General features: G+C 40.6%; 1 protein-coding gene across 1 annotated transcript in view; it reads right to left on the minus strand.

Annotated features, from left to right (window-relative positions):
- The window catches only part of LOC130545907 (zinc finger protein 883-like), a 52,268-nt gene extending 27,565 nt beyond the window's left edge, over positions 1 to 24,703 (minus strand). The window contains exon 1 of the mRNA XM_057320831.1: positions 24,372 to 24,703. The gene's annotated coding sequence lies outside the window, so the exon portion shown is untranslated. The remainder of the gene's footprint in view (positions 1 to 24,371) is intronic.
- Between the last annotated feature and the right edge of the window lie 3,228 nt (positions 24,704 to 27,931).

A 27,931-nucleotide genomic window follows, 5' to 3' on the forward strand; every position in this document is an offset into this window, starting at 1 on the left:
TATCAAAGTAAACCACATAACATGAAGAATGAAGGAGTATCAATGCACATTTCCCGCCAGTCCTGTGTAAACTACGGCATGCAAAGTTTTTTATACAATGTTTTCGTGAGATGACAGAGCTCCCTGTCTGCAGCACCGGGAGTTATCCGATCGCAAAACATACAAGGGATGATCAAAAGTCCAGACACTATGCACATGATAAACAAGGTAAAACTTACTTCACTGCTTATTAGTTGTTGTCCGTAATGTTTGCTAGTTTCCTTGTGTGTAGTGATAATGGCAGAGCTCTCGTTCTTTAAGTGTGCCCGCACCATTTTCCTTACTTTCGTTTTATACAAACGGTTTTGTTTAAACGTTTTTTTTATTAAATTGTTATTAGAGTAAGTCTTTTACTACTCTAAAGTGACTTTTACTTGTGATACTGGACTGTTGTGCTTTTATTTTCATCACTTAACTTTAAACCCGTTTTCCTCCAAATTCCGTTCCTGAAAATCCTAGCACTTCAGCCGAACTCAGCCATAACTTTTGTTACATACACAAGGTATGAGCAAAATAAAAACTGATTTGGAAAGGGCTTGAATATGGTATCAAAAACTATAGCAAGCAATATAGCAATATATAAATTTGCAATATAAAGCAATATATAAATTTGCACCATGTGTTGGGTTTTCCCAGATCGAATCACAAATGAACATAAACATTAAATATATAGATGAATATAAACAACAACGGCTTTATTGGGCATTCAGTTGTATTAAAATACAACAAGTTCCGAGAGGTAGTATATGTGTGTGTGCAATACCGTTTTCCCCTCGGGGCTCGCCGTAGCTGGCGGGGTGGGCATGCGCACTAAGAACTAGAGTGCTGTTGGATTACATGTGGTCTCTACTAACAAACCAGAAGAGTTTTGGACCAGACCCAGAGCATCAGTTTCTTATTTTATTAAATGCAAGTTTCAGGCGAACCTACACAAACGCTCGGTTACATTGGTGGCAGCGGTTTTGTTTGTTTTTTTTGCGTTCGTGGGAGAATGGCGTGACGGGTGTTTAACTAGTTAGTTTAGCTCTAAAAGTTTTAGAAAGTGAGGGTGCGCGTGGTCAAAGCTTCAAGGATGTGGTGTAAAGAGGAGTTTGATTTCCACCCGAGACGGGATGGTGACAAAAGCAGCAGACACATTAGGATTGAGCTGCCGCCGCCGTTCTCCGGTGATGAGAGGCAGAGTTTTCTATGCTGGGCGCATCAGTTCAAGGTCGCGGTCAGAGCGCTCACGGAGGATGACGACGGTGTTTCATAGTTACGAGTTGGCGAGAATTCTACCGACACGTCTGAGCAATGCAGCATTTCTGCTGTGGGACAGCCTTCCTGGTGCCGTTCAGGTAGATTACACAGCTGCGAAAGAGAAACTCAAAGAGGCATTCGGACAAAGACAGTTTATGGATCGCTTCAGAGCCAGCCTTTCGGCCCACCCTCGAGCTCCGCGGGAAAGTTTGGAGGTGTATGCGGCTGAGATCAGCAGGTTGGGCTGACGAAGCTTTTCCTGAATATGGCGACAAGGCGAAGGCGAAGAAAAATTTCGTTGTTTTTTGGCTGGTTTAGACCCGGTTCTCATAACAAAGTGTCAGGAACAAGGAGCTACGGATTTAGAGGAAGCCGTCACAAATGCAGGTCAGTGCGAAAATGCTAGAGAGTCGATAAAGACTGATTATATGACTGTTAATGCTGCTCACAGTATTAGAGAGGAAGGAGCAGTGGCTGCTGTTCACTCTGGAAAGGATAATGTTGGACTTTACAGAGCAATAGATCAGGGGTGCAAACTCGTCAGGGGTGAAAAAGGTGACAAACTAAACCCCGCCCCGAGCCCCGCACACACACACAATACACAGTATTTTTATCTGGTAAACGGAATTACAAACAATCTAAATAAGTGAAAGTGCAAAATGTTCTGTTAAGCAACAAAAGCAGCATTAAATCTGCTTTTTGGTCTTCTTGGCCTGGACCAACAACTCCATTGCCTTCTTCCTCTTTTGAGCCATGTGCCTCAGTTTGGCTTGCCGGTCTTCTAGTTGAGCCACAGTAAGGGCATCTTCCTCCTCAAACTCTCTCATTCCTTCACCCTAAAAAAATTGAAGTGGGTGAGTGGTAAAGTTTGGCTACCTGAACTAGTTAAATGCCAATGTAGGTAAAGGCAAGTTAATTCACATAGCACGTTTCACACGCAAAGGCAAGTCAAACTAGTTTATAGGGAGAAAATGTAACACGCTGCAAAAAATGCTTTTCTTACATTTTTTGTCTTATTTCCAGTCCAAATATTTAATAATTCTTAAATCAAATCAAATCTTTTTTTTTTCAGAAAAAAATAAACCAAACGTCAAAATCTTGTTTAAGATTATTTTGCTTACCCCATTGGCAGATTATTTTGCTTGTTTTAAGGTAAAAACTCACTTAATTGTGACTTTTTTTTCTGAAAACAAGACAATAATTTTTACTTGGCTAGAAAATGCTTCTTGATTTAAGAATTTTCAGATATTTGGACTAGAAAACAAGACAAAAACTCTCAGTAGGAAAGCATTTTTTGCAGTGCACCATTCAAGGATAAACACCTTTATATGATTAAAAAACGTTTGAGCGACAACTAAGGTCTAAAATCAACAAGGATTGTTGTTAAGATGTTACATGAACTTAGTCAGGGCAAATAAACCACTGTAAATCTTCATTTCAGCACTCAAATTTTTGAAGCGGCTGACGGGCTAAACGTGAGGTGTTTCTCCGTCTTGAAACAGGCTGTTACAGGCTGACACTTGAGCTGAGTGATACAAATATTACTGAACATTACACACTGTGCTTTACTTGTAGGTCGAACAGTTCTCAAATCGACTTCATGTCAGAGTAATAGCTTACTGATATGTGAGACAAATGTTATGGTCGAGACTGAGAAGCATTTTTGCAAAGGGTAACGTTAGCGAACTACTGTAGTGATAACGTAACTTACAATCTTCATAGCTATCACAACAGCAGCCTCGCACCAAAAATAAAAATAAACCCAGCCTCACGCCGTGATCACCATTTAAACTGGAACACCATAATTTACAGCAGATACAAATGCATTCCGTCCAGCTCTCCAGCGAACTTAATTTAACTGGCTACAAACAGGCTAATCTAACCATCATTTACTTCAAAAATAAGTTGCTTACCGTTAGCTTGTTCCTTCATGTTTTACGTAGCCTCTGGAAATATGGACGGTTGCCTGCAGCATCTTAAAGTGAGGCTTCAGGAGTGAGATTGGTTGGATGATGAGGGAAAGAACATTAAGGTAAGCCAATCAGAGGCAGAGTAGTGCGGGTCCATCACTTTGCCAACAGGGGGAAAAAACGCTACAGGTGACATGACACAGATGACTCGCAGATACGATGATGATGACCCCCCCCACGATTTTTTTTTACAGATCTACACGATTCATGTGAATGACCTATTTCAAGGTGAAAACTGTGAATTTCGCCAAAAGGTGACAAGTTTGCAACCCTGTAGATAAATTAGCAGAAGAAATGAAAGAGATAAGACTGGAACTGAGACGTTTGGGAGAGGAGAACCAAACATTGAGAACCGAAGCGAGCTCTAGAGCAATAGAGGAGTGTGACCCTCAGTCTAATGGAATGTGTTGGTGCTACTGTGGTGGCCGTGGATGCCAGTCACGTGTCTTTGACAGTGCACGGAGAGGCCGTTCACCAGAGAGACAATCATACCAACACAGTGACAAGTATAAATCAGGCACAGATTATCGTAATTCCAAGGACTCATACTCTGTGCAGTTTTCTTCAAGACGCAGCCCTAGCCCCAGTCCACGCCGAAGGTACAGCCATGAGGATGACTCAAGGAAGCGTGGCGTACGTTTTATGTCTCCTGGCGCAGGGGAACGACGTAGTGGGCCGGGAAACAGACTGTAGCTGATGTTGTGGCCCAAACGCCAGCTATATTGCCCATGGGCCCTCGAATTGACAACACTACTACCAGTAATTCAATTTCCAAAGATACTGATGAAGTCACGAACACCAACCAAGACCTGCTGGTGTCTTATGTGAGAGGAGTAATTGAAGGCGTGGAGGTTCAAATGTTAGTGGATTCCGGGTCCAGTGTGTCGCTCATTAGTGCAGAGTTTTGCATGTCAATTCCAGTACTTCGCAATCGCCCTCTGAAAAAGGATTATGTGGTGGCTCGAGCCGTGAATGGACAGATCCTGGACACGCTGGGCACCATGACATTAACATTTCAGCTGGGGACTGAGTCATGGCAGCATGTATTTCACGTGTTGAGAGAAACCACACAGTCTGTGTTGTTGGGGTGGGACTTTCTGTTGAAAAATCACCCCTCGTTAGAACTCAGCTGAGCTAAGTTACAACTCTGGGACATTTCAGTTCCTCTCCTCACCAACAAAGACTTTGTTCCGCTTTGCTGCAATGTGTCCCTGGCGACCACAATGACCTTAACGCCCCTCAGGGAGTCAGTTGTACCTGTTAAGGTATCCTCTCCTTATGTGACTCATTGGTCTAGCGACTTTGATGGCTATTTGGAGCCTAATGTGGCAGATTCTTTCAGCTTAGTGGTGGCTCACACAGTAACCACTGTTCACGATGGACTGACAAAAGCTCGGGTTTTGAACCCTACTGGACAGGACATTTTACTGAAAGAAGGTACGCACCTGGGTGAGTTTTATTCTGTTGATGACACTGACATTCAGCTGCTTCATGCCCCAGTTGATGTAGCTGCAACAACTGCATCTGGGGTCGTCCCCCCTGTATCATTGGAAAAGTCACCATTTCAGAAAGTGAAAAAGCGGAACTCTCAGCATTGCTGCTGGAATACAATGATATCTTCAGCTCCTCTGAGCAAAATACCGGTAAATGCAACTTAATTAAACATTACATCAGAACTGGAGAGCAGAGTCCTATCAAGCAACGCGCGTATCGGGTATCTCCTGAAAAACGTGCTGAAATAGAGAGACAAGTGGCTAGTCTGCTGAAAGAGGGTGTCATCGAGGAGAGCTGCAGCCCTTGGGCATCGCCAGTGGTCTTGGTAAAAAAGAAATGTGGCGCGTGGCGATTTTGTATCGACTATAGACACTTGAACAGTGTGACTGTGAAAGATTCTCACCCCCTACCCCGCGTGGACGATACTCTGGATGCATTGTCAGGAGCTGTGTGGTTCAGCACACTGGATTTTTCTAACAGCTACTGGCAGGTGGAAGTAGCCGAAGAAGACAGAGAACAGACGGCATTCACGACGGGACAGGGGCTCTATCAGTGGCGATCTATGCCAATAGGCCTCTCTAATTCCCCTGCGACGTTCCAACGTCTAATGGAGCTGGTCCTGAGGGGACTCCCATGGCACGTCTGCATGGTATATCTTGACGATATTTTAATTTACAGCAAATCATTCGAGAAACACCTGTCTAGTCTGACGGAAGTGTTTTCATGAATTCAGTCTGCAGGATTGAGACTGAACCCGGAAAAATGCCACATTGCCAGAGATCATGTTGTTTTTCTGGGCCATGTTATTTCTCGAAAGGGACTTCAGCCTGATTCACGGTACACAGAGAAGGTTCGAAATTGGCCAGTTCCCCAATCTCCATCAGAGGTTAGGGCATTTGTGGGACTAAGTTCCTATTACAGACGTTTTGTCAGAGACTTCTCCAAGCACGCAGCTCCATTGAACCAACTTGTTGGGAAGAATGCTACCTTTGTATGGACTTCTGAATGTGACCAGTCTTTCAACTTCCTTAAAAATGTGTTGTCATCTGAGCCTGTAGTGATACTGCCTGACTTTCATTTGCCATTCAAAGTCATCACTGATGCATCCAACGTTGCTGTCGGTGCGGTGCTGGCTCAGGATAGGGACGGCCTCGAACATGTGGTCGCATATGCCAGCCGGGCGTTGAATACCACACAGAGGCGTTGGTCTACTTTTGATCTGGAGCTGTGGGCCATTGTGTGGGCTGTGAGAGAGTTCCGACACTACATCAGACTTGCTTCTTTCACCATTATCACAGACCACCGACCCCTGTTAGCTCTGCGGCGTATGTCTATTGAGGATGACCCGACAGGAAGGAGAGGGCGATGGATTATGGAGCTCGATCCACTGAATTGGGTCATCGTGCACAAGGAGGGGAATCAGCATAAGAATGCAGACGCCCTTTCACGGCGCCCTGTAACACCCGACTGGGGTGCAGTGGAGTCTGGTGGTGAAGCGGTGTTGGAAGTTAATGTGGTGAGTTCAAATCAACCAAGTACTGACATTCCATGTTCCTCTGATGGTGTTGATCCTCCTGAGGGAGTGACTATGGCAAACTCACCGGACATTTCTGATTGCATGGTTGCTCTAAAGTCCCTGTCTTTTACCACATCTGACATTAGGGCTTTGCAGCAGGCCGATCCTGACATCAGAACTGTGTTGAGCTGGGTGGAGCTTTTGCAAAGACTGGCAAGGAGACAGATAAAAGGAGCCACTCAGTGCTTAAGAACATTTTCAGTTCAGTCGTCTCACTATCATTGATGGACTCTTGTGCCGCTGTGTCATCTGTTTTCTTACGGGTGAGCCCAGGATCCAAATTGTTGTTACTTCTGCTATGATTTCTGACATGCTCTTGCAGTTGCATGGGGCCCTAGCCTCTGCGAATTTTTCAGCTGAACGAGTATGGGAGTGGGCAAGAAAATTCAGCTACTGGCCTTCTATGTACAGGGACATCAGCGCGTGGTGTGAGCAATGCAAGGCATGCCAGACTCGTCGCGGTCCAGTTCCGTCCCACCGGTCCAGCACCTATGGGCGGTTCTCAAACTGTTGAACTGTAGCCACCCTCTCAAACGGCCATTTGAGAGGGTGGCTATGGACATTTTAGAGCTGCCTACAACCTCTAAAGGTAATCGTTATGTGCTGGTTGTGGAGGACTAATTTACTAAATTTGTCAATTTGTATGCATTGACTAATCAGACCGCACAGACTGTTGCACACTGCCTGTTTGAGGACTATGTTCTTATTCATGGTGTTCCAGAGACTTTGCATTCAGACCAGGGTCGCCAGTTTGAGGCGCAGATGATCCAGAGCCTTTGCCACTTGATGAACATCAACAAAACGCAAACCACTCCCTTCAACCCAAAATTGGATGGTATGGTTGAACGTAGGGCTGTGCCGATAAACGATATCATATCGAATCGCGATAGAATGTATTTCAAAAATGATAAGCTATTGGCATTTTGACTCGATATGGATTAATCTTACAGTCTAACAGAATGCAGAAATAAACGCAACAACAGTCAGTCAGCGTGCAGCTTTTATCATGCGCGTCAAAGTACAAAGTCCATTTCATACTGCACTTGGCAAAGAAAACTCAACACAGGGTTCTAGACTAACTTTTTGCACTGGTTGCACTGGTGCGCCTAAGAAAAAAGAAAAGAAAAAAGTTAGGTGCACCCAAATTTTTGACCGCATCGCATTTAACACCACAGTTTTACAAGTTCACTTTTTTTTTAAATCGCTGTCCATATAGGCAATATTGACTTGTAAATGATTAACTAACAATCTGGTCAACGTAAAGTTCTTTATTTGAAGCACAATTCTACAAGAAAGCAGGGCTCTAGACTAACACTTGAGAGAGGTGGCACTGGCGCTACCAAGTTATTCAGTTGGTGGCACCAGCCCTTAATTTGATAGCACCAGAGTCGTGGGGTGAGGTAAGAAAAAATAATCACTAAAACTTAATTAAAATGTGTTTAATACATTAATAAATCAATTAGAAATTAATACAAATCATTGTTTATGATTGAATTATTTTTAGTGTATATGTAAACTCTCTTTCAACACTTTACCATATTTAAAGCACATCTTTCTTAAAGCTACTTTCTTCCTTTATTTGTTGTGAACGACTCCTATAAGAGAACACAATTCCTTTAATATCAGTGAGTGTTTTTGGGCCCGTTGTTGTTTGATGAACATTATAAACAGAGATCTTTATTGTGCTGCTGCCCCTTTAAGAGCTCGCGCAATATACTGGAACACGTGTTTTGTTTCCCAACTGTTTGGTCACGAAACAAACTGAATACCTTTCCAAGGTTTCTTGTTAATATGGGAATTTTTTAGCTTATTTTGTGTTAATATGTCCGTTTCAGAGTAAGAACGTGTGAAAGAGAACTCCGTTAAGTATTTTGTGCTCTGACTCTCTGGGCGCGCGCATCTCAAACAACCCGCGAGACCTGAAGGCTTTTAGTGATTATTCTTCATGAAAGCTGCATTGATACACGTTTGGCTTCTATCAATAGCGACTCACAAATAAATCGTATTTAGCGTGATGTATAACGTTTTGTATGCTTTGCAGTATTGTTAGAGATCTGTATACAATAGTTTAGTGCATAAAGTTTAAACACGTTTCCTGCATTAGCTTCACATGCATACAATACTTGCAACACATTTCGTTATCTTTGCTGTTTTGTACCTTAGCAGGGGAAAATCTTGTATTCTGCATATTTATTTAAGTTGCGAGATTGAGCGCTTCACTCGTCTGCTCTTCCGGTCCTTCGCCTCTTACCCGTAACCCGCGAATTACGTCTTTGGGGGCGGGGCCACTGATAGATAAGTGAATGGTTGAAGGAGGGGAGACGAAAATGAGTGACTGAATGCGCCGCTTGCGCAATATAACATTTCTGCGCATTAAATTTATAATACGCAAAAATTATATATTGATCAGTTTGACAGTTGCACCGGTGCGAACATTAAGAAAAACAGGCAGGAAAAACAGTCGCAAAATGAGACCATTTAGTCGCAGTCTAGCGTGTCGGAGAATTATTTATGATTTTCGGACGGATCAGGCCTTAACTTAACATTCTTAACGAAAAAGTTGTCAATCGTTCTTTTCATCTTCTCTCATCATCCGCGGCTACATCCACTCGGTTTATCAGACGGGCCTAGGCTACTCACCTCTCTCTGTCTGACTCCAGCACAGCATTTTCACACGTACACACATGTACAGGAATATCTGGACCATGGCCAATCAGAGGGGGGGTCCGCCCTTCACTATCTCTGATTGGTTTAGACCACGATATGGGCCTAATGTGTCTGAGACTTTTTTTCCCTCGAACGGCTGGTCGCACCGGTGCGACCTCAGATTTTTTTTAGTCGCACCATTGAGAAATTAGGTCGCATGTGTGACTAAATTGGTCGCACTCTAGAGCCCTGCAACATGAGGAGGAAAAAATTACTGGAAGTGGAAACAAAGGTGAAACTAACCTCGAGTTGTCATCACGCGGTTTATCAAGTGTCTTATTTTTTTTCGCAATCGTCGGTTAAACAAAACAAACTTGAGGCGCAATTGCAAGCGAGTTACTTCGAAACTCAAGCACAAACGTTTTTATATCCATCGTTAACATATCTGCTAACATGAGCTGGTGCATATGAAACAAACCAGCGCTGCCCTGTACAGATCAGAGATGTAATGAAGTGAGTTTGTGTGCACATTAAAATATTGAACCTTGTATGTAAGATGCTTGCATGATTAAAGAAATGTACTACAGTTTATGTGAGATGTCTTTAAGGTTCACTGAATGCATTGAATGAATCCCACTACTCGAGCAAGACGTTATTCAGCGTTATGTATGTACGCAGGTGCTGAGCCAATAGTATTCGAATGTACACAGTAACGGAGCCCTTTCATTGGTTGAATGTACTGAATGAACACTCCCTTTACTTAACGAGTCAATTGACTCAAAATGAGACTGAATGAACTGGTACATGTTGTTTATGGCCTAATATCCTCTGTGTTGCAACAGTGCATTCATTTAATTGAATTTTAACTGGTTAAAGGTTAACGTTTGTTAATAAACTGTATTTAAAATAGATTAATTTAAATACAGTTTTTTAATTAAATATATATCGAAATAAATATCGTTATCGATCAATATAGAAAAAAACTATCGAGTTTACTTTTTTGCCATATCGCCCAGCCCTAGTTGAACGCTTCAATCGGAAACTGATTGATCAGTTGGCTAAGACACTTCTGACCCATGGTGGAGAATGGGATGAGTATGTGAAACATGTTGCTTTTGCTTATAACACGTCACCCCACTCCAGCACTCATTTCACACCATACCTTTTGACTCACGGTCGTGAGGCACGGGTGCCGGCTGATGTTCTGTTACCTACACATGCTCTTGACTCGCAGATGACAGTATCCCATGCTGACTTTGTTGCTTCATTGCTGAAAAAGCTGGACTCTGCCTTTAGCGGTGCACGCATGCATAGCGAGGCAGCTCATGACCGTCAGAAAATGTACCATGACGAAGGAGTGCGTCACCAGCCTTATACTGTGGGTGCTATGGTGTGGCTGAACAATCCTGTGGAAAGTCGCAAGAAACTGGCACCCCATTGGAAGGGGCCGTACAAAATTGTAAAAGTTATGGATTCATGTGGTGAACTGGGCCTAACGTATCAGATAGTCAATTCTTCGGACTCTGAGGAGCGAGCGCAGGTAGTGCATTATAGGCTGCGGCCTTACACTTTGCCTATTCCTTCGCTGCCGAAAAACCAGACTTTCTCTAACGTGCCCAGTTCTCTGCCAACGTCCTCCTCCCTGGAGGCTGGCACATCAGATGGACTTGAGTGTGTGTCTCCTCAGAGAGACCTGAGGGTTTCACCTGATGACCTGTGGTCATTAAAGAGGTCAGAACCTCATGTGGGTAGGACTGGGAGGATTTTAAAACCTCCTGGCCGTTTCAGTGACTTTGTTATGTATTGAGGTAAACGTTATGCTCATAGTAGATGCTCACATTCAGGGTTTGTTCTATGCATAGCACTGTTTGAAATGTGTTTTCCAGTTAAAAAAAAAAAAGCGTGCCTTACATTATTCTCATGGTGTCATGTTTCACTGCTGTGTTCGGTTCACCTAATGTGTACTACTTATAAAATGTGCATTGAGTTGTTATTGGTATTGGCCATGTATGTTTCTATGCTTTATTGTTCTGGAATATAAACGAGGATGTTTATTCTGGAGGGGGGACATATGTAACAGATTTTATTTGAGTGTTTTATTTTGTAATACTGAGTGCATTCGCATTGTAGTATGTGTGTGTGTGCAATACCGTTTTCCCCTCGGTGCTCGCCGTAGCTGGCGGGTTGGGCATGTGCACTAAGAACTAGAGTGCTGTTGGATTACATGTGGTCTCTACTAATAAACCAGAAGAGTTTTGGACCAGACCCAGAGCATCAGTTTCTTATTTTATTAAATGCAAGTTTCAGGCAAACCTACACAAACGCTCGGCTACAATAGCGAAGGGAGCTAAGTCAGTCATGGGCTAAATAGAACATTCAAAGCAAGTGTTAAATTTACTGTATATAAGTGCAGATGGACACTTGGAGTTAAGATGTATGAATGTTAATACATTATGTGCGTTAATATGTTTAGCTGCGGCAAGCTGTTTGTTTTGCTAATGAACAGGGGCGAACACTGGGGTTAGTTTCGTTTTAAACGTCTAAAATCATTCGTGCTTAGGCTGAAAAATCTATCACAGCAAACTAGCTCTCACGTTGTGTGTGTGTAACGTTATAAATTGTCAACGACAAGCGCTAAAATCCATGTAATTCCACTGAGATCTGCAGTGGATTCCGTGGTTTTAGATAAGCATACGCGCAATTTAAGCGCATTAGGATTAGGATGACTCATTAGGATGAGTCATTGATTATTTTGTCTCCGGATGAATGATTTGAGACGTTTAAGATGAAACTAACCACAGAGGAATTCAGGAAATATAATTTAGCTAAACCATTGCCATGGCAGTTACTACACGTGTGTTGTGTTGACACGACGGACAGAAGGGGAGTGGGGTTCGCTGTAACTCATTATCAGTTACAGAGACCTGCACCAAAACGGGTTGCTGTGAGCATAGCAGTTTCTGACGAGGCAAGAAGGGTTTTGTTTACACAGCCATTGAGTGTCTTTAAGCAAAATATGTTCCAGACATTTCATGAAGACCCTAATAAATCATACCAACTTGTTGAAAGTGCTCATCTTTAAGACCTTTAAATGACAGTTTTGTAACTGTGTAGTCGACTATTGTCTAAAACTAAGAATGGCCCATAAGGTGGTCCAAAAACATTGTATAGGGCATATGTAATAACCTACATTTTAAAAACTAAAGAATGTATTAATCAAACTGTCAAATACAATATTTAATGTAGGTAAAACAGGTATCTGTGTTCCACTTTCCTTACGTTATGATACTGTATATATATACAGTATATATATACAGTATATATATATACACACACGCATGCACGCACGAGTAATATTTCTGCATTTTCTGATGCGCCAACCCTGACTGGATCGTTTTAGCGGCTGCAAGAAGTGACGTGATGAGTATTTGTTTGCTTTGGCTGGTCTCTGCCTGTGCCTGGGCTTTAAATATGTAGCCTATCCACCTTATTTTTGGCGTAAATGTGGACGCCGCCATCTTTGAGCTGTTTGTGTTTAGACTTCCGGTGAGCCACTATAGCTAATGACAGTCATATTGCGAGAGAGACGAGTGTGCTGTTTTGACTGACAAGTTAATATTTATTATGGAACCCAAACCAGCAGTCTCAATTCTTCCGATATTAGTTGTAAGGATCCAGAAATGTTTGCTCCACTTTGACTGGTATTCACATCTGCTTTTAAAAACACCAATTTGTGGCCTGTCATGTACAAATTTCTAATGACTTTCCCACTGTGCATGTAACGTTACTGGTACGTCTGTGCTTTTATGCTTGCGCATCAAAGACCCGTCAACTCCGATAAAAAATACAAAGTAACTGAATAAATCCTTATATGATATATCAGGCCACTTCATCCTACCACCGTGTAAATACATCGCGGCTGTGAAAAATATTCACCAGAGCTGTTTTAAAAGTGTTTTGAGCATGCTCCCGTGGCGACACACTTCCATTGTTTCCCACCGGACGGCTAATAATATGTAAGTCTTAACACAAAAAGGATGTAAGTCACATCGTTTACTTCTGTGTTAAAAAATAAGGTGGATACGACCTTATAAAATCTATTTTATTTTCTTTGACTTTTTTCTTTAATTCTGTTTTTTAGGACTCATAAGAGTTCAATTACATTTTAGTAATCAAATTTAATTAAATCAAATTTTAGTAAAAGTGTCTACTACACTGAAATCATGAAATTTAAAATAGTTAACAACAATTAATTAAAAGCTTAAAAACGAATGTTTCATTATTTGTTTATTTAAATGATGTTGAATGAAAAAAACAATGCTTTTTTTAGTTATGTCGCAATAGAAGAACAAGTTATAATTAGGGAAGGCCTATATCCTATAAACAAACAAGATAAGAGCTATATATCGTGTTTTTTTTTTTTTTTTAATAAAGCAAAGCAATGTGTGTAAACAAATAAAGCAAATAGAAAGCAACGGAAAAAAAGTAGGCTACAACAGAACAAGTCGGCTATAAAAACGCATTTGATCTGGCGCAGAATGAATGAAAAAGCCGCTAGCAGACTGCCCATATTAGCTTATTTATAGAACATAGGCTAAAAACTTGTGTGATTACGATGTTAAGATTTTTTTTACATATTCTTGATGAGGAAATGCAAGCATTAGGCACGGAGAAAGTCGGCTCAATGTTTGTGAACAATAACTCCGTCTGATGAATCTGCGCAAACTGCAAGGACATACAGATAACAGTGCTAAGCGATCACGTTTATTCAAGCATTTTTTTTTGTGATAAACATTATAATCAATGGAATTTCAAAGTTCTGTGAATCCAGAAGCTACGACGTTCTCATCTCAGTTATATTCTGTGTGCTCAAGATGCATTCACAGCATTTACAGCTCATTGTGCCATCAAATAATGTCAATTCGTCTTTCAAGCACTGAATTTGAAATATCAAAATATTTATATTTATTATCGAGTAATTGTTAACATAACTGTATGTAGCTTTAGATCATTATATACTTTTACGTTTTATGCCTGCATTCCGCACCCTGCATTCCACGCTTCCGTCCGCGTTTTCAGCAATGCGGCAATAAGAAACCAATACAGTATGGCAACGCATGGCTCCAGTGAAATTATTATTATGCAACTTTGATATGACATAGTTTGCATAAAACACCTTCCTTCAAAACACCCCCACAACTCATCTTTCAAGTGGTCATTTCTGAGTGTGCTGCAATTGGCACAAAGGAAACGCATGCTAGATCGCACTTGAAACTAAAAAATGTTGTTACTCATACACTTTTAAAAACTATTAATAATGCTTTTTTCAAACATATGGTTTTAGTGTGTTATTTAAAATGTTTTTAAACAAAACATTAAAATGAAAGTCATTTGAATTATAACATTTCGTGTAATTTTTTCGTGAAAAAAAAATAAATTAAAAAAAATAATTATATATATATATATACACACACACACACACACACACACACACACACACACACACAGGGCTGTATACAGTAGGGATGCACCGAATGTTTACAGTAGGGATGCACCGTAGGCCACCGAAAATGTTCGGCCGAATATAGCAAAAAACGCAAGTGAGAGAGAGAGAGACACGCGTGAGCTTTATTACTGCCGCAAACATTTTGGCAGGCGTGCGTGTGTGCGTGGAGCATTTTAAAGTGTCAGAGAAAGACACAGCACGGGACTTGCCGCACGGAAGTAAATTTCCGAATGAAAGCGTCTTTACCGGTCGGTAACTTTACTTCAGACGGAAGCGGGCTGTCTGACAGTAGCCCCGCCGCTCGCGACATCCTTTGACATCATATGTGCACACAGTTCCCAGTACTAAACAACTTGTCAAGGTATGTTCTGTGCACCTTCTGAGAGAACTGTCAGCTTTTGTGGGCGGAGTTTGGAGGAGACGTGAACTGAAATGGTTGTCAGTCAGCATCAGTCAGAATTGCTTGCATTGGATGTTTTTTTTTCTCAAATCATTTTGCAATGTAGCCTATAATAATCCAACAGTTTTAGTTTATTCGTATTTTTAGCTTATAGGCCTAATGTGGAATGACACTTTTTAATGAAGTGTTTTGTTGTAGAGGTACAGAGTAACTTACATTACATTCTTTTAGCAGTCAGTTATAGGCCTAATTAATATAGGCTATTCATGAAGGGAGAGGGCTCAATTTTTTGTTTGAATTTACTTTGTTTTGCTCAATGTTATATTAAGTTGTATTGTATTTTATTGAAAAGCAAGACAAATTATAAAAAGCACATTTTGACTATTCAGTTTGTGCAATAGTGAAAAAAATGGCTTAATAAATAGAAGAAATGCAAAAAAACATGTTCAGTGTTCGGTATTATTCGGCCTTCGGCCAAGTGTTTCACATCATGTTCGGCTTCAGCCAAGAATTTTCGTTTCGGTGCATCCCTAGTATACAGGGCTGGTGTAGCACACTTACGATACAGTTTGGCATGTGCCAAACAGAGCCTGTTTGTGTGAAGTTTGTTGTCGTGCTTGTTTGTGTGTGAGGTTAACTAATGGCGCACCACTATTTGTTTTCGTTTTTATTTAGTTTTGCCATTAAAACTTGATTTCAGGCTGCATCAAGTCCATTGACGTAGAGCCCTATGATATGCACAATGTGAGAAAACATGGAAGGAATCACGAAAGTGGAATTCTACTATTTAAATATGTCCTCTGCTTGTTCTGCGTGTCTATGAGTGAATAAGTTGCAAACTTTAAAATGTTACAAGCGTGACACTCGTGGATTTGTCTGCATCTCACTATTCAAGGACATGAACACATGAACTTCATCCACAGAGCTGATCTAATTTTTTTACGAGTGTTTCACTGTTTGAGTGAAGCTATCCTCAAACTCCAACTGATACTCATCGCCCTGGACGACAACCCGTCAAAATAAAAGTCTGGTCAAATTCAACCAGATATTTTTATTACTTGTAGTAAATTAATAAACTGTAGTAAACAGTATAGTATACTTTAATATTTACTAAAGTGAGGTTCAAATATACTATAGTACACAAGAATAGAGTGTACTAAAAGACTAATGTATTTACTACTGTATAGTAAAGCAATGAAAATACAGAACTCCCAAAAATTATAAAGGAAAAAATTTGGGAAAAACAAAAAATTATATGGCCCTGATTTATCCATTTGTATAACGTTAATGTCCTTTTCAGTTACCTGTCTATTTATGCGATGAACTGCACTTGTGTTTTTTTAAAGATGATAACAGACGTATACTTGCGCTACAACTGTTTGGCCTGTGCTACAAAAATTTAAACCTCTGTAGCACCGGACCTAGGGATGGGCATTTTTGATCATATCTCATTTGGAGTACTGGACAGGTTTGAAAAACGAGTACTTGATTAATTAGGGGTGGGGCATTAGAGGGGGCGGGGCGTGTCTCTTATGGTGACAATGAAAAGATTTTAATTACAACACTGATATGAAAATTGATGTTGATAAAACTATGACAAGATTTCATGGAGCAGAGGAATGCTCGCTTTGCTCCGCTAATACGACGTGAGCTCAGCTTCCATGGGAATGGATTGGAAATGAATACAACACTAGATCCCATTATAAACAAGCCCACTGGATGCAGCGCGAAGAGATGTAACAAACGCCTTGTTCAGTTTAATTTTGTCTTAGCCACGTTGCATCGCGCCACTTGCTTGCTGTGTAGACAAGATGATAACGAATCAAACTTGTAGTAGATTTGAATGTTTTGTATGCAGCTTGCCGTTGCACATTGTGCACTTGACTGTATTTTCGTCAAGTTTATCAAAGTGAAACCAGGCATCACTGTGCGATTTCAATATGCCCTTCTGTGCTCCGGACATGACTCTGGACCACAAACAATCAAATATCTGGGTACCACCCGAAATGCAAGCATAAGCAATCAGAAAGAAAGAAAATAATTAAAAAAAAATTGTATTTATAGACCCAAAAGATCATCGTTTTCATCATCGATCGTCACTGTCGCGTCAGAGCATGGGCGTAAATTTCATTTAACAGTAGGGGGAACAATAAACAAAATTTCTCACGAGCAATTTTTGAAGGGGACACAAATAATACCAGGGTTTTTCCTGCATAGAGAAATTGGAGGCGGCCGCCTCCGCCAAATGCCTTGCCGCCTCAGGGTCTCGCCAAAACTATGTTGCGAGTCTTCACAAGAAATTCTGCGTGCATTTAACAGACTGTCATTTGTAACTGCAGTTGCGACATTACGCCACAGTGGAGGCACTGTTTCGTTATCAGCACACTGAGGCGCTAAAAAGAGTTGCAGAACAAGAATCAGCCTGTGTTTCACGGCTGTTTGTTTTGCACCCAACTACGTTTAATTTCTTGAAATTTATTAAATTAACATGACGTACATCATTGTAATGTCTTTAGCTGTGCAGTTGGATCGTTGAATCAGCGTATACTGTACACAGCGAGTTCGACAGTATGAACGCACATTGCATTTAGAACGACTCGCACACGAATGACTCATTTGAACAGATTCATTTAAACTAGACCTGTAGCGACGCCAAAATTACGTCGACGTCATATTTTTGCGTCGACGCTTTGCCACACACACGTGGGAGACCAAAACATTGCAGAATGGAGGACGAAACAGCAACCTCCTCACATAATTCCGAACAAATCCCCAATAAAAGAAAAAATCCTAAAAAAACAGCTCGCCCTAAATCTTCGAAGGTATGGGAATACTTCAAATTTAGTCCCAAACGTAAAGGTGTCGTTATTTGCGCTATTTGCCAAATGGAGTTGGCATACCATACCAGCACAACGGCAATGTTGGAGCATCTGAAACGGAGGCACCCCATTGTCACTCGTGAAGGAGACAATAACAAGTACTAACGTTGGCTAAATTAATTTCATGTTTGTGTAGTGTGTTGTGTAGCTTGAGCTCTGCGCACTTTGGTGGTGCTAGCCAACCATCTTAGCTCTCCGTGCAGTTTGCCTGCGCTAGGTAGCTACTGGCGCCTAGACAGCCGTGTTTAGCTAACGTTAGTTATCATCTAATGTTGGCTTGAATGGAAGCTAGCTTACGGCTGCAGAACACAGCTATCTATAGCAGCTGACGTTAGCTAACGTGAACGTTAGCCACTAACCTAGCACGAACAAACGGCACAGAGAGCCAAGATGCGTTGGTTACTTGGTTAGCCTAGCACCACCAAAGTGCACAGCTGCTAGATAGCCACGTTAGCATTCAAATAAACTAATCATAGCACTGCAATGAGGTTAAGAGTAGATTTAAAATACCCCACTGTCATAGCTGTTGTTCTAATATGCATTGCTTTTGTGTTTTCTAGGACAAAGCAAAGAACCTTGGCGTCCTATCTTGGGAAAGAGACGCAATGCACGCCACAGAAGGCAGCCGAACTGAGCAAAAGGATCTTGAGAGTAAGTAATTATTAGCTCACTGTTGTTTGCTTTGAGCATCTTTTAGGATGGAATGGCTGTGCCCATTTTTTGTTTCCTATATTTATTAGCTAGGTTATGAGTGTTTCTTCAGTTAACTTGGCCCTTTTCTTTGTGTCCTTGTTTGGATTGTCTAATAATTCATCTTTTTACACTGTAAGCAACATATGGCTCTATGAAAGGTGCTATGTTAATGTTGTTATTAATAATAATTTTCTTTATCTTACAGGTGATCGTCAAAGACATGAGGCCTTTGTCTCTTGTTGAGGGTGAAGCCTTCCTAGACATGATAGAATATGCCTGCCCAGGCTTCAAATGTCCCTCCAGGTGGTGGTTCACAAAGCAGTTGGAGATGGCATATCAACATACTCTTGAAGATCTGAAGAAAGACCTAAAGAAGAGGTCCTCAAAAATCACACTCACCACCGATGCCTGGACAAGTATTGCCACAGAGGCATACCTCGGAGTCACCTGCCACTACATCAATGACAACTGGGAGATGGTCTCATTCGTTTTGTGCACAAAGCCCCTTGAGGACCGACACACTGCAGAAAACATCGCTCGCTGGATTGAAGAGGTTGCAGAGAAGTTTGACTTCTGTCTCCGTGATGATGTCCAGGCAATTGTCCACGATAATGCAGCTAATGTGGTGAAAGCACTTAGAATCCTTGAGGAGAGGCATGGCGTTGCCTCACTTCGATGTGCTGGCCATACCACCCAGTTGATCGTCATCCATGCTCTGAAAGATCCCCGGATCAACAAGGCACTTGGGGCAGCAAGGAGCCTCGTCGGGTACTTCCATAGCAGCGATGTCGCCACCCTGAAGTTGAAACTTAAACAAGAGCAAATGGGCACAGCTCAACACAAGTTGACCCAGGATGTAGCTGTTAGATGGAATAGTTCTTACGATATGATCACACGCCTCCTTGAGCAGCGGTGGCCTGTAACCACAACCCTCTCAGACCCAGAGGTCACCAGGGCAGCAAAGCACTACCTGGATATGAAAGCTGACCAGTGGAGCCTCCTGGAGGAGCTACAGCAAGCACTTGAGCCCTTCGCGCAAGCCACCATCTTCCTGAGTGGAGAGGCATACGTCACCAGTCTCTGTCCTGCCTCAGCTGGTCAAAGGCCTACAGAAGTCAACGCAGACAGCCTTTGAGTCTGCTCCCATCGCCACCTTCCAAACAGCAGCCGCAGCAGAGATTGCGTCAAGGTTAGTTTAATTATTCAGCTCTTTAAATCTCTTATAGTGAACTAACTGAGCATTTTAATTAAGCTTTCCCAGTTTGCATCTTTCAATGTTTTCCCATTGGCATTCTATCACGTAGAGCTATTGATTCTACTGTTATCTTTCTCTCTAAGCACCTTGAATTTTTTTGATCTTAAGTGTGCAAATCAAATCCATTATTTTTCAGATGGAAGATTGAGACTACATATGATGAAGACAGGAACAATGTGTGCATCTTCACCGCGGCCCTTGATCCGAGATTCCGAAAACTCAAGTTCCTGTCCACCGACGACATCCTGAAGGTGAAAATCAAACTTCAGACTCTTGCACTTGAAGCCAGACGAGTGCAAGTGAGGGAAGAGCCTGAAGAAGATGACTCCCCCAGTGGCCAGCCAGATCACTCCAGACAAAAGCCAAACTCTATTCTGGACACGTTGCTTGGCAGAGATGATGATGAGGAGCTGGAAGATGAAGACCCAGGCCAAGACCAGAGCGAAGATGCTGTCAGGAATGAGCTGCTTGTGTACTTTGGGGAGAAACCCATTCCAAAGGACAAAAACCCACTCCAATGGTGGAAGGAAAATGAAACAAAGTTCCCTGCCCTGGCTGTTGTGGCGAAATCCTATCTGGCTGCCCCTGCAACATCCACACCTTCTGAACGTCTGTTTTCAGCAGCAGGGACCATCGTGAGCAAAAAAAGAGCAAGCCTCACCAAAGAGCATGTGGACATGCTCACATTCCTCCACAGTAATTCAGAGTAGGTAGTGTAGAAGAGGAGTAAAGAGTGGTGATGGATGAGGGCGGAGAGAAGCGGAGGAAAGTGGACAGTACTATTTTGCACACACTTCATTAGCATGTAAGCTTACAGAATAGCAGTTAAGAGAGTCAGTTTGATTGTGCATCAGGTTTTATGTTGGGACTGTTATATTGTGTTAAACACACTCAGGAATGTCTGTACTGTGCACTGCACAGTGTTTGTTTTTGCACTGCATTTTTTTATCTTTTGTACAGGAGAGATTTATGTTGGCACTGTAAAGCTGAAAACAGGAATTTTATATTGTGTTAAATACTCTCAGGAATGTCTATACTGTGCACTGCACAGTGTTTTTTTTTGCACTACAACTTTTGAATTTTCTGAACAAGAGAGTTATGTTGGTACTGTAAAGAGTAAACAGGCTGGCCTTTCATTTTGTATAACAGTAAAATAATTTTATTTATTTTATTTTGTGAAAAGCAGAATATTTTTTGCTGTGCAAAACTGTTGTTTAATAAAGTATATTATTAAGATTTTTGGGGTATTTATTTGAGATACATTATGAATCATCGATACATTTTATTAATCGAGCAGCAGAAAAATAATCGTTAGATTAATCGTCCAACTAGTCGTTAGATTAGTCGACTAATCGATAAAATAATCGCCAGATTAATCGTTTAATAAATAATCGTTTACCCCCAGCCCTAATTTAAACTACTGAACTTTTCAGTCACTAGCGAATATAAGACATCATTGAATCATTTAAAGTGAACCACAGCGAATGAAAGATGTGAACGAGCTTTGCTCATTTAGAAAGACTGGTTAATTCAGTTGGCTATTGTGGGCTGAAAAGTTAGTTGAAAATGATAAAAGCTTTATTTGATTAAAAAAAACATTTCTGTTTGGTTGAATAAAAGTAATGTTTCATATAACTTAATAACTGTCATTTTTATCTAATTTTATTAGAACTTTTAATGTCAAACTCAGTCACTTTGGTTAAGCCACTTAAAGGTACTGTAGGCCTACGTGTGTGTGTACAAGATCAGGATGGCACCACCTCCGCCTCATTTTGAGCCAGGAAAGACCCTGAACACAGTCAAAATTGTACTTATAAAGATATGTGAACACAGAGGAAAGCCTTGGTACTTTCATTATTGTAGCATGGAGACTGCGTCATTATGGTTATTTTCAAAGTTTCTCTTTGGTTCAATGAAAAAGCAGATTTTTCTTCAAAACCATTTATTACAATGTTTTTTTAAGTTGTTTACAATCAAGCCATCAATGTTCATGTTCTTGTACTCAAACAGTCAGTAACAGTGACAGATGCTTAAATTCTGTGTTGTTCTCGTTGATAAATCGCCCGAGTTTCAGCCAACTGAATGTTTAGCTTATCTGCCGTGCACACACTGTACAAAATAGATGCGAGAAAACAACATTTTCCAACTGAATGAAAGCTGTGCACAGCAGTCTGAAATTTGCTAAATATAGTGCCAAAGTCGCTAAATCGTCACCGGTATGTGCACGACTGTGTGTGACACGGGACCTGAATGGCAAGGATCGGTGGCTAATTGTGGCTGGTAATGTTAACATTATGCCAGGTCGCCACAAATAAAACAATGCATGGGAAACGGCTTTGGCGTGTTAGTTGCAGTGTGTGACGCACTAACAAGCTATTGTAAACAAGCTAACGTTAACTAGCTAAGTAACGTTTTAATCGCTAACATAGCAGATTCATGGAAAAATACATTGGTAATCAGCATTTTTTGCCACAACTTATTTATTAATGAAACATCAACTACATTAAAGAGAATCACTTCATTTAAAATGAATAAAATAGCCTACTTACTGGAGTTCAACAACCACTGATGTAGCTCAGATATTAGCTTTGCTGAGCTTCATTTCGCTGCGGTGCAGACATGCCGGGAAGACAGAGAATGTCACAAAAAGGGCTGCAACAACTAATCGATAAAATCGATAATAATCAATAATGAAAATAGTTGTCAACGAATTTCATTATCGATTAGTTGGCCTGTGACTTTACTTGAAAGCTGCGCAGTTATAAATCAAGCGTGTCTTCTTCCATTGTTAAATGACCGTTTTAGACGTGTCTCTCCGTGCAGCGTGAGCAGCGCAGTTTTAGGCCCGATACACATTTTGCGTCTTTCCGTGCATATTCGTTATTTTAAATAAAGGCGAGCGGAAATAGGGGGCTGAATCGGGTAAACTGTGCATTTCATTTACTCGCAGAGCAGCCCGATGACATGTGTAAATAACAGGATTCGGCATCCACTAGTGCGCATCTAGACTCAATGCAGCCGGAAAACAAGTTTCACTAGCAAACTAGACTAAAACTAAGTAAAATAGCAGTTCACCATTTCAATAAGCTATCACTTATTTATCAGCATGAGAAATACATGCGAGCATGTGAATGCATGAGACTTGAGAGCCCTGTAGCATGAACAGAGTTTAGCGAGCTGTGCGTTAGTAATAATGGTCCGTGGGGAAACGCAGTGCTCCGTGTGTACTGTAGTTAAATGGATTAAACAAAGCTTCGAGGCAACAAAATTTGCCTCAATGATTTTTTGTATTCGAATTACCCGAGTAACTCGAGGAATCGTTTCAGCCCTAGTTAATATTTTAATAAAGTTTAACTTTAGGCAAGCCGAGGTGAAATTTGCGCAATAATGCTCGTTGTGTGAGCGCTTTTAACATGATGCTCTGCTACCTCCCATTTTGGGAGACACGTGTGGAGTCTCCCAAATAGACAAATATCTCACTTTTTATGCCACAAAAAAGTGATTTCCTTGGCCAACCGGGGCCCCCTCCCTCCCACATTTGGGAGAGACTATTGTCGGCTTCTTCTAATATGACACACCTGAATAAACTCCACAACATTTTGGGAGAAGGCAAATGAGTTCAGTTGTGGATACCTTTCCCATCTCTAATTTATTTATTATAAGCAAAAGATCTAATTAAACTTTTTATACAATTAATCTGAAAAATAATCGTCAAAATAATCGTTAGTTGCAGCCCTAGTCACAGCGCGTTGAGCGTGATTGTCACGCGTCTACATTTAAAACAAAGAACTTCAGCTCTCACAATTCGATTCAATTACGGTTATTATGTCAACGGTTCGATTCGATTCAATATCCCAATGCGTTGCATTATCAATTTTAAACATTGTACAAGTCTCCCTACACTTTGCAAACATGTACAACTTGCAGTGAACTGTTCATCTGGTAGACTACACTCCAAAGAATGAAAGAGGAGAATATACAAAATATACTTAGGAAATATATATACAAAGGAAAATAACAATGTATTTACATACTAAATTTAAAGATTGTTCTCGTTATAAATAAGAGGTTGAAATGAGAGAGAGAGAGAGAGAGAGAGAGAGAGAGAGAGAGAGACAGACAGAAATGCATGCTCCCCTGGTCGTTGTTTAGGTACATTAAACCTCTTAAGCGGTTTAGACAGTCATCCAAATCGGCTCCTCTCGAACGCATATTCAGGTTTACACACAACATAGACATTTTGAGTTTGTGATTCCTATGTAGAAAAACTTCCCTCCAGCTGCACTTCGCAAGTGATCAAAACCACGTGATTGCAAGCAACATTCTATTTTTGAGTCGCAAATGCTAGTAAAATGCTCTCACTGTCGAGCACATACCTGTATTATTATCAGCGGTGCTCGCGGTGCCCTGTCACATATTACACATATACGTTAAGAAAGATCTATAAGTATGTATGTATAACCGCGTTAACGGGTATTCATCCCCGCCGTGCTACAACGGTAAGATTCACCCACTAAAAAACCTTGTAAAAACTCCATCTAACACATTGCTAACTGGACCTGATATCAAGCCATGACATGAAATAATTTCTCACATTTGATCAGTTCAACATGAAATAAACAATTAGAAAAGATCATTTTACAACAAAAAAAAGCTGAGGTAAATCAGTCTTACCTCTCCTCTCTGAAGCTTCAGTAGACTGATCATCATAATAAACCCCGCCCGAGGAAGTGACGTCAGTCGACGGGACGTAAACTAAGGCTGAATCCGAAATCGCATACTGCCATACAATATAGTAGGCGAAAAGCAGTAGGCGAACGAATAGTATGTCTGAAACCTGGCGCTGCGTCCCAAATCGCATACTCAATGAGTAGGTACTCAATTTCAGTAGGTACGTACTCAACAGGGCAAAATGGGTACGTACTGTTTTCCGTGAATGGGTGTAGTATGTATGCGATCAGCCGTTGTCCGCCATATTGATGATCTTCTTCTCCTTTTTAATGGCGGGGAGCAAATTACGTTTGTGGTGCATATCCGCCACCTACTGTACTGGATTAACGGGCCAGAGATTAAACATGTGACGTAATAACAAGCGCAACAATTAAAGTTATGAGAGACAGGTGCATTAACATCAGTAACGCTACAACTTTACCTTCCATGAGTTTTCCCAGCATTTGCAACATGTTTGTAATGCCTTCACAAAGGAGACGTCGGATAGCTGCTCGACGATCTCGCCTTAGGAGAGCACTGCTGATTTTATTGTCAAGGAATATAAGTATTATTGCTTATAAATTAAATGTACCCTAGAAATGCATTGCTAGCCCACACCTACACTTGTGCACAATATTATTGATAAGTGCTGACCAACACTTATTCATTTTTTTCCTGAAAATTATATATTGTATTAAAATAGGCTACTAAATGTAATTGTATTGCCATATGCCATCTATGCATTAATACAGACTACAAAAGTGTGAATGCATACGTTTTCAGTGAAGCAATGACATAATGCATTAAGTAATGTAATATGTTTTATTTGCAGGAAACTATAGAATAAACATGAATAAAAAATATGTAAATTTGATGTACGAAAATAAATGCATTTAATAATTTTTAATACATATACAAGTAAACATCACATAAATCAAAGCTTTATTTCAATTTATTGTTGTCACAAATGATCCTGTATCTACAGGCGTTGAACCCCACATCGTACTGCCAGCTCGCAGCGGATCACCATCCTCACCTTCGTGATTTTAACGAGTGTGCTCATCTGTCCCTGTATCAGTCAAACAAGATTCAAGTGACTTCTGTGATTTGTGCTCAATACTGCATTTAAATGTGGAGGTAGTTGCACATGTGTTAACTCGTTGTTTATTCAACTCAAATTTTCATCAACAGTAATGGACAAATAAAATATATACATTATGTTTAGTTACATTACTTCCATGTATCTATGCAAGCAGTGAACAATGCTTTGTACCACATGTTAACAGACGTAAGCTACATTACTGTGATATGTATTTCATGTTGTAATGTGCTCATTTGCAATACTTTATCGAGAAAATGACAGGTCACATGTTACACAGACATTAAAAAGCATCTGTAACATGCATATGGTTTAAATATTTGTCACGTTAAGTCTACTTCGAAGACGCGTGTGTGCGTGGAGCTCCCCTTTATGCTATACACATTAAAACACTCCCTGATAGCAATAGACTTCGGGGCGGATCCGCCTTCAAGTCACCTGGTCCGCTGTACTCTCAGATTCAATTCGGCCACACGCACAGAATATGCCCCGCCTCCGCACAACGCACTGTCAACTCGCGGACTCGCAACTGACGCTGGGCGAATTCTCTGACCGAACGCGCCTTTTTTAAACCGTCACAGTCACTTAATCTATGGGATTCCTTTTGTGCCAATAAGAATGAACGCAAACTTTTAAAAAACGAACAAAAATATACAATGAGAAAGAAAAAAAACACTTTGATAATGAAAACAATAAACTCAGTTGCAAGAATGTGACATGATTTCTTAACAATTTTCTAAGTTTCGTTTTTGCAAATAATAGTTTTGAATTCGCTGCTAGATTTTTCATTTGCGCTTTCCGAGTTTTCGTTTACGCTTCTCAATTTTTCGTTCGCCTTTCTGGCACAAATCTCACGTGTAGGCAGGACTTATGGCCGCTTTACGCTGATTGGCTAGTGAGTTTTTGATTGACAGCTCCCTGACAAGGAAGTCGATACTGAAGACAGTACAGTGCAACGAATCTTAGAGAACGATCTGCATGCTGTTATCTTTATTGTTTGTACTTAAAACTACTTTCTTATTTAGTTAGTATATTAGTAATTGGTATTTGAAGTTGGTAAGTCACGCGCGGTGTGGATCCAAGCGTCCTCCTCATCCTCAGGTAAATGAATGTAATTCAGATAATAAAGAAAATCGCTAAAAGTTGTATTCCTGTACAGTAGCAATTCTGTCTTTACTTAGCTCGTTCATTGTGTGCTTTATACTTTCTGTCAGGTATTATTTTATGGACTGTAAGATAATTTTCTTAAAAAGGAACGAACAACTTGCATTATAACATCCAATAAAGACATGTTACAGATTATTGGGTTGTGAGAAATGAACGTGCTAAATGAAAACATTGCTGCATAGTTACTGTACAGAGATTAAAACTTTTAGCGATTTTATTATCTCGGTTACATAAATGTACCCGAGGGTGACTTGTGTCCAGCTGAGGAGGAGGATGACGATGTTGCTCTTGCATACCGTCTCCTTTTAAAGAATTAAGTCCACTTATAAGTCAAGTACTGTATCTTTCTTTTTAAACTCATGGTGAATGTACAGTATTATACCCCTTTCATTACATTCACAGAAAGTACACCTCATAAAACACTACCAATACATTCAAATGACATTTATGTTTTTTAAAAGCTACAACAAAACAAATTCATAAGGTGACATAATTAGAGGCCTTATGAATGTTTTATTAATTTAGTCTGCCTCTTGCAAACATCAATTTCATTATGTATTTACACACCTACATAAAACAGGTTAGAGAAAAGCAGAAGAGAGACTTCTTAAACTATAAGCAAACATTTAAAGATAGAAACAATACATAAAATGCCACCAAGATTATAATGTATAAATTAGAAATATGAACTGGAAGCATAACACTTTGTTGGCAACCCTGCTAATATACTAACAAAATAAGAAAGTAATTGAAGTACAAACACTAAAACAATACTATACAGAAAACCGCAAAAAGATTGCTCTCTAATCCGCTGCACTGTCTTCAGTTTCGACTTCCTGGTCAGGGAGCTGTCAATCCAAATCTCACTAACCAATGAGAGTAAAGTGGCCATAAATCCCGCCCACACGTGAGCATTGTGCCAGAAAGGCGAACGAAAAATTGAGAAGCGTAAACGAAAACTCGGAAAGCGCAAATGAAAAATCTAGCAGCGACTTCAAAACTATTATTTGCAAAAACGAAACTTAAAAAATTGTTAAGAAATCATGTCACATTCTTGCAACTGAGTTTATTGTTTTCATTATCAAAGTGTTTTTTTTCTTTCACATTGTATATTTTTGTTCGTTTTTTAAAAGTTTGCGTTCATTCTTATTGGCACAAAAGGAATCCCATATTAATCCATCTCCTCACACAGTGGAAACGCTGGAGCTGGCAGGTCGGGAGGACGGAACACGGTAAGAATAGTTAAAATATGCTTTAT

Source organism: Triplophysa rosa, linkage group LG22 (assembly GCF_024868665.1).
Source record: "Triplophysa rosa linkage group LG22, Trosa_1v2, whole genome shotgun sequence".
Taxonomy (NCBI): domain Eukaryota; kingdom Metazoa; phylum Chordata; class Actinopteri; order Cypriniformes; family Nemacheilidae; genus Triplophysa; species Triplophysa rosa.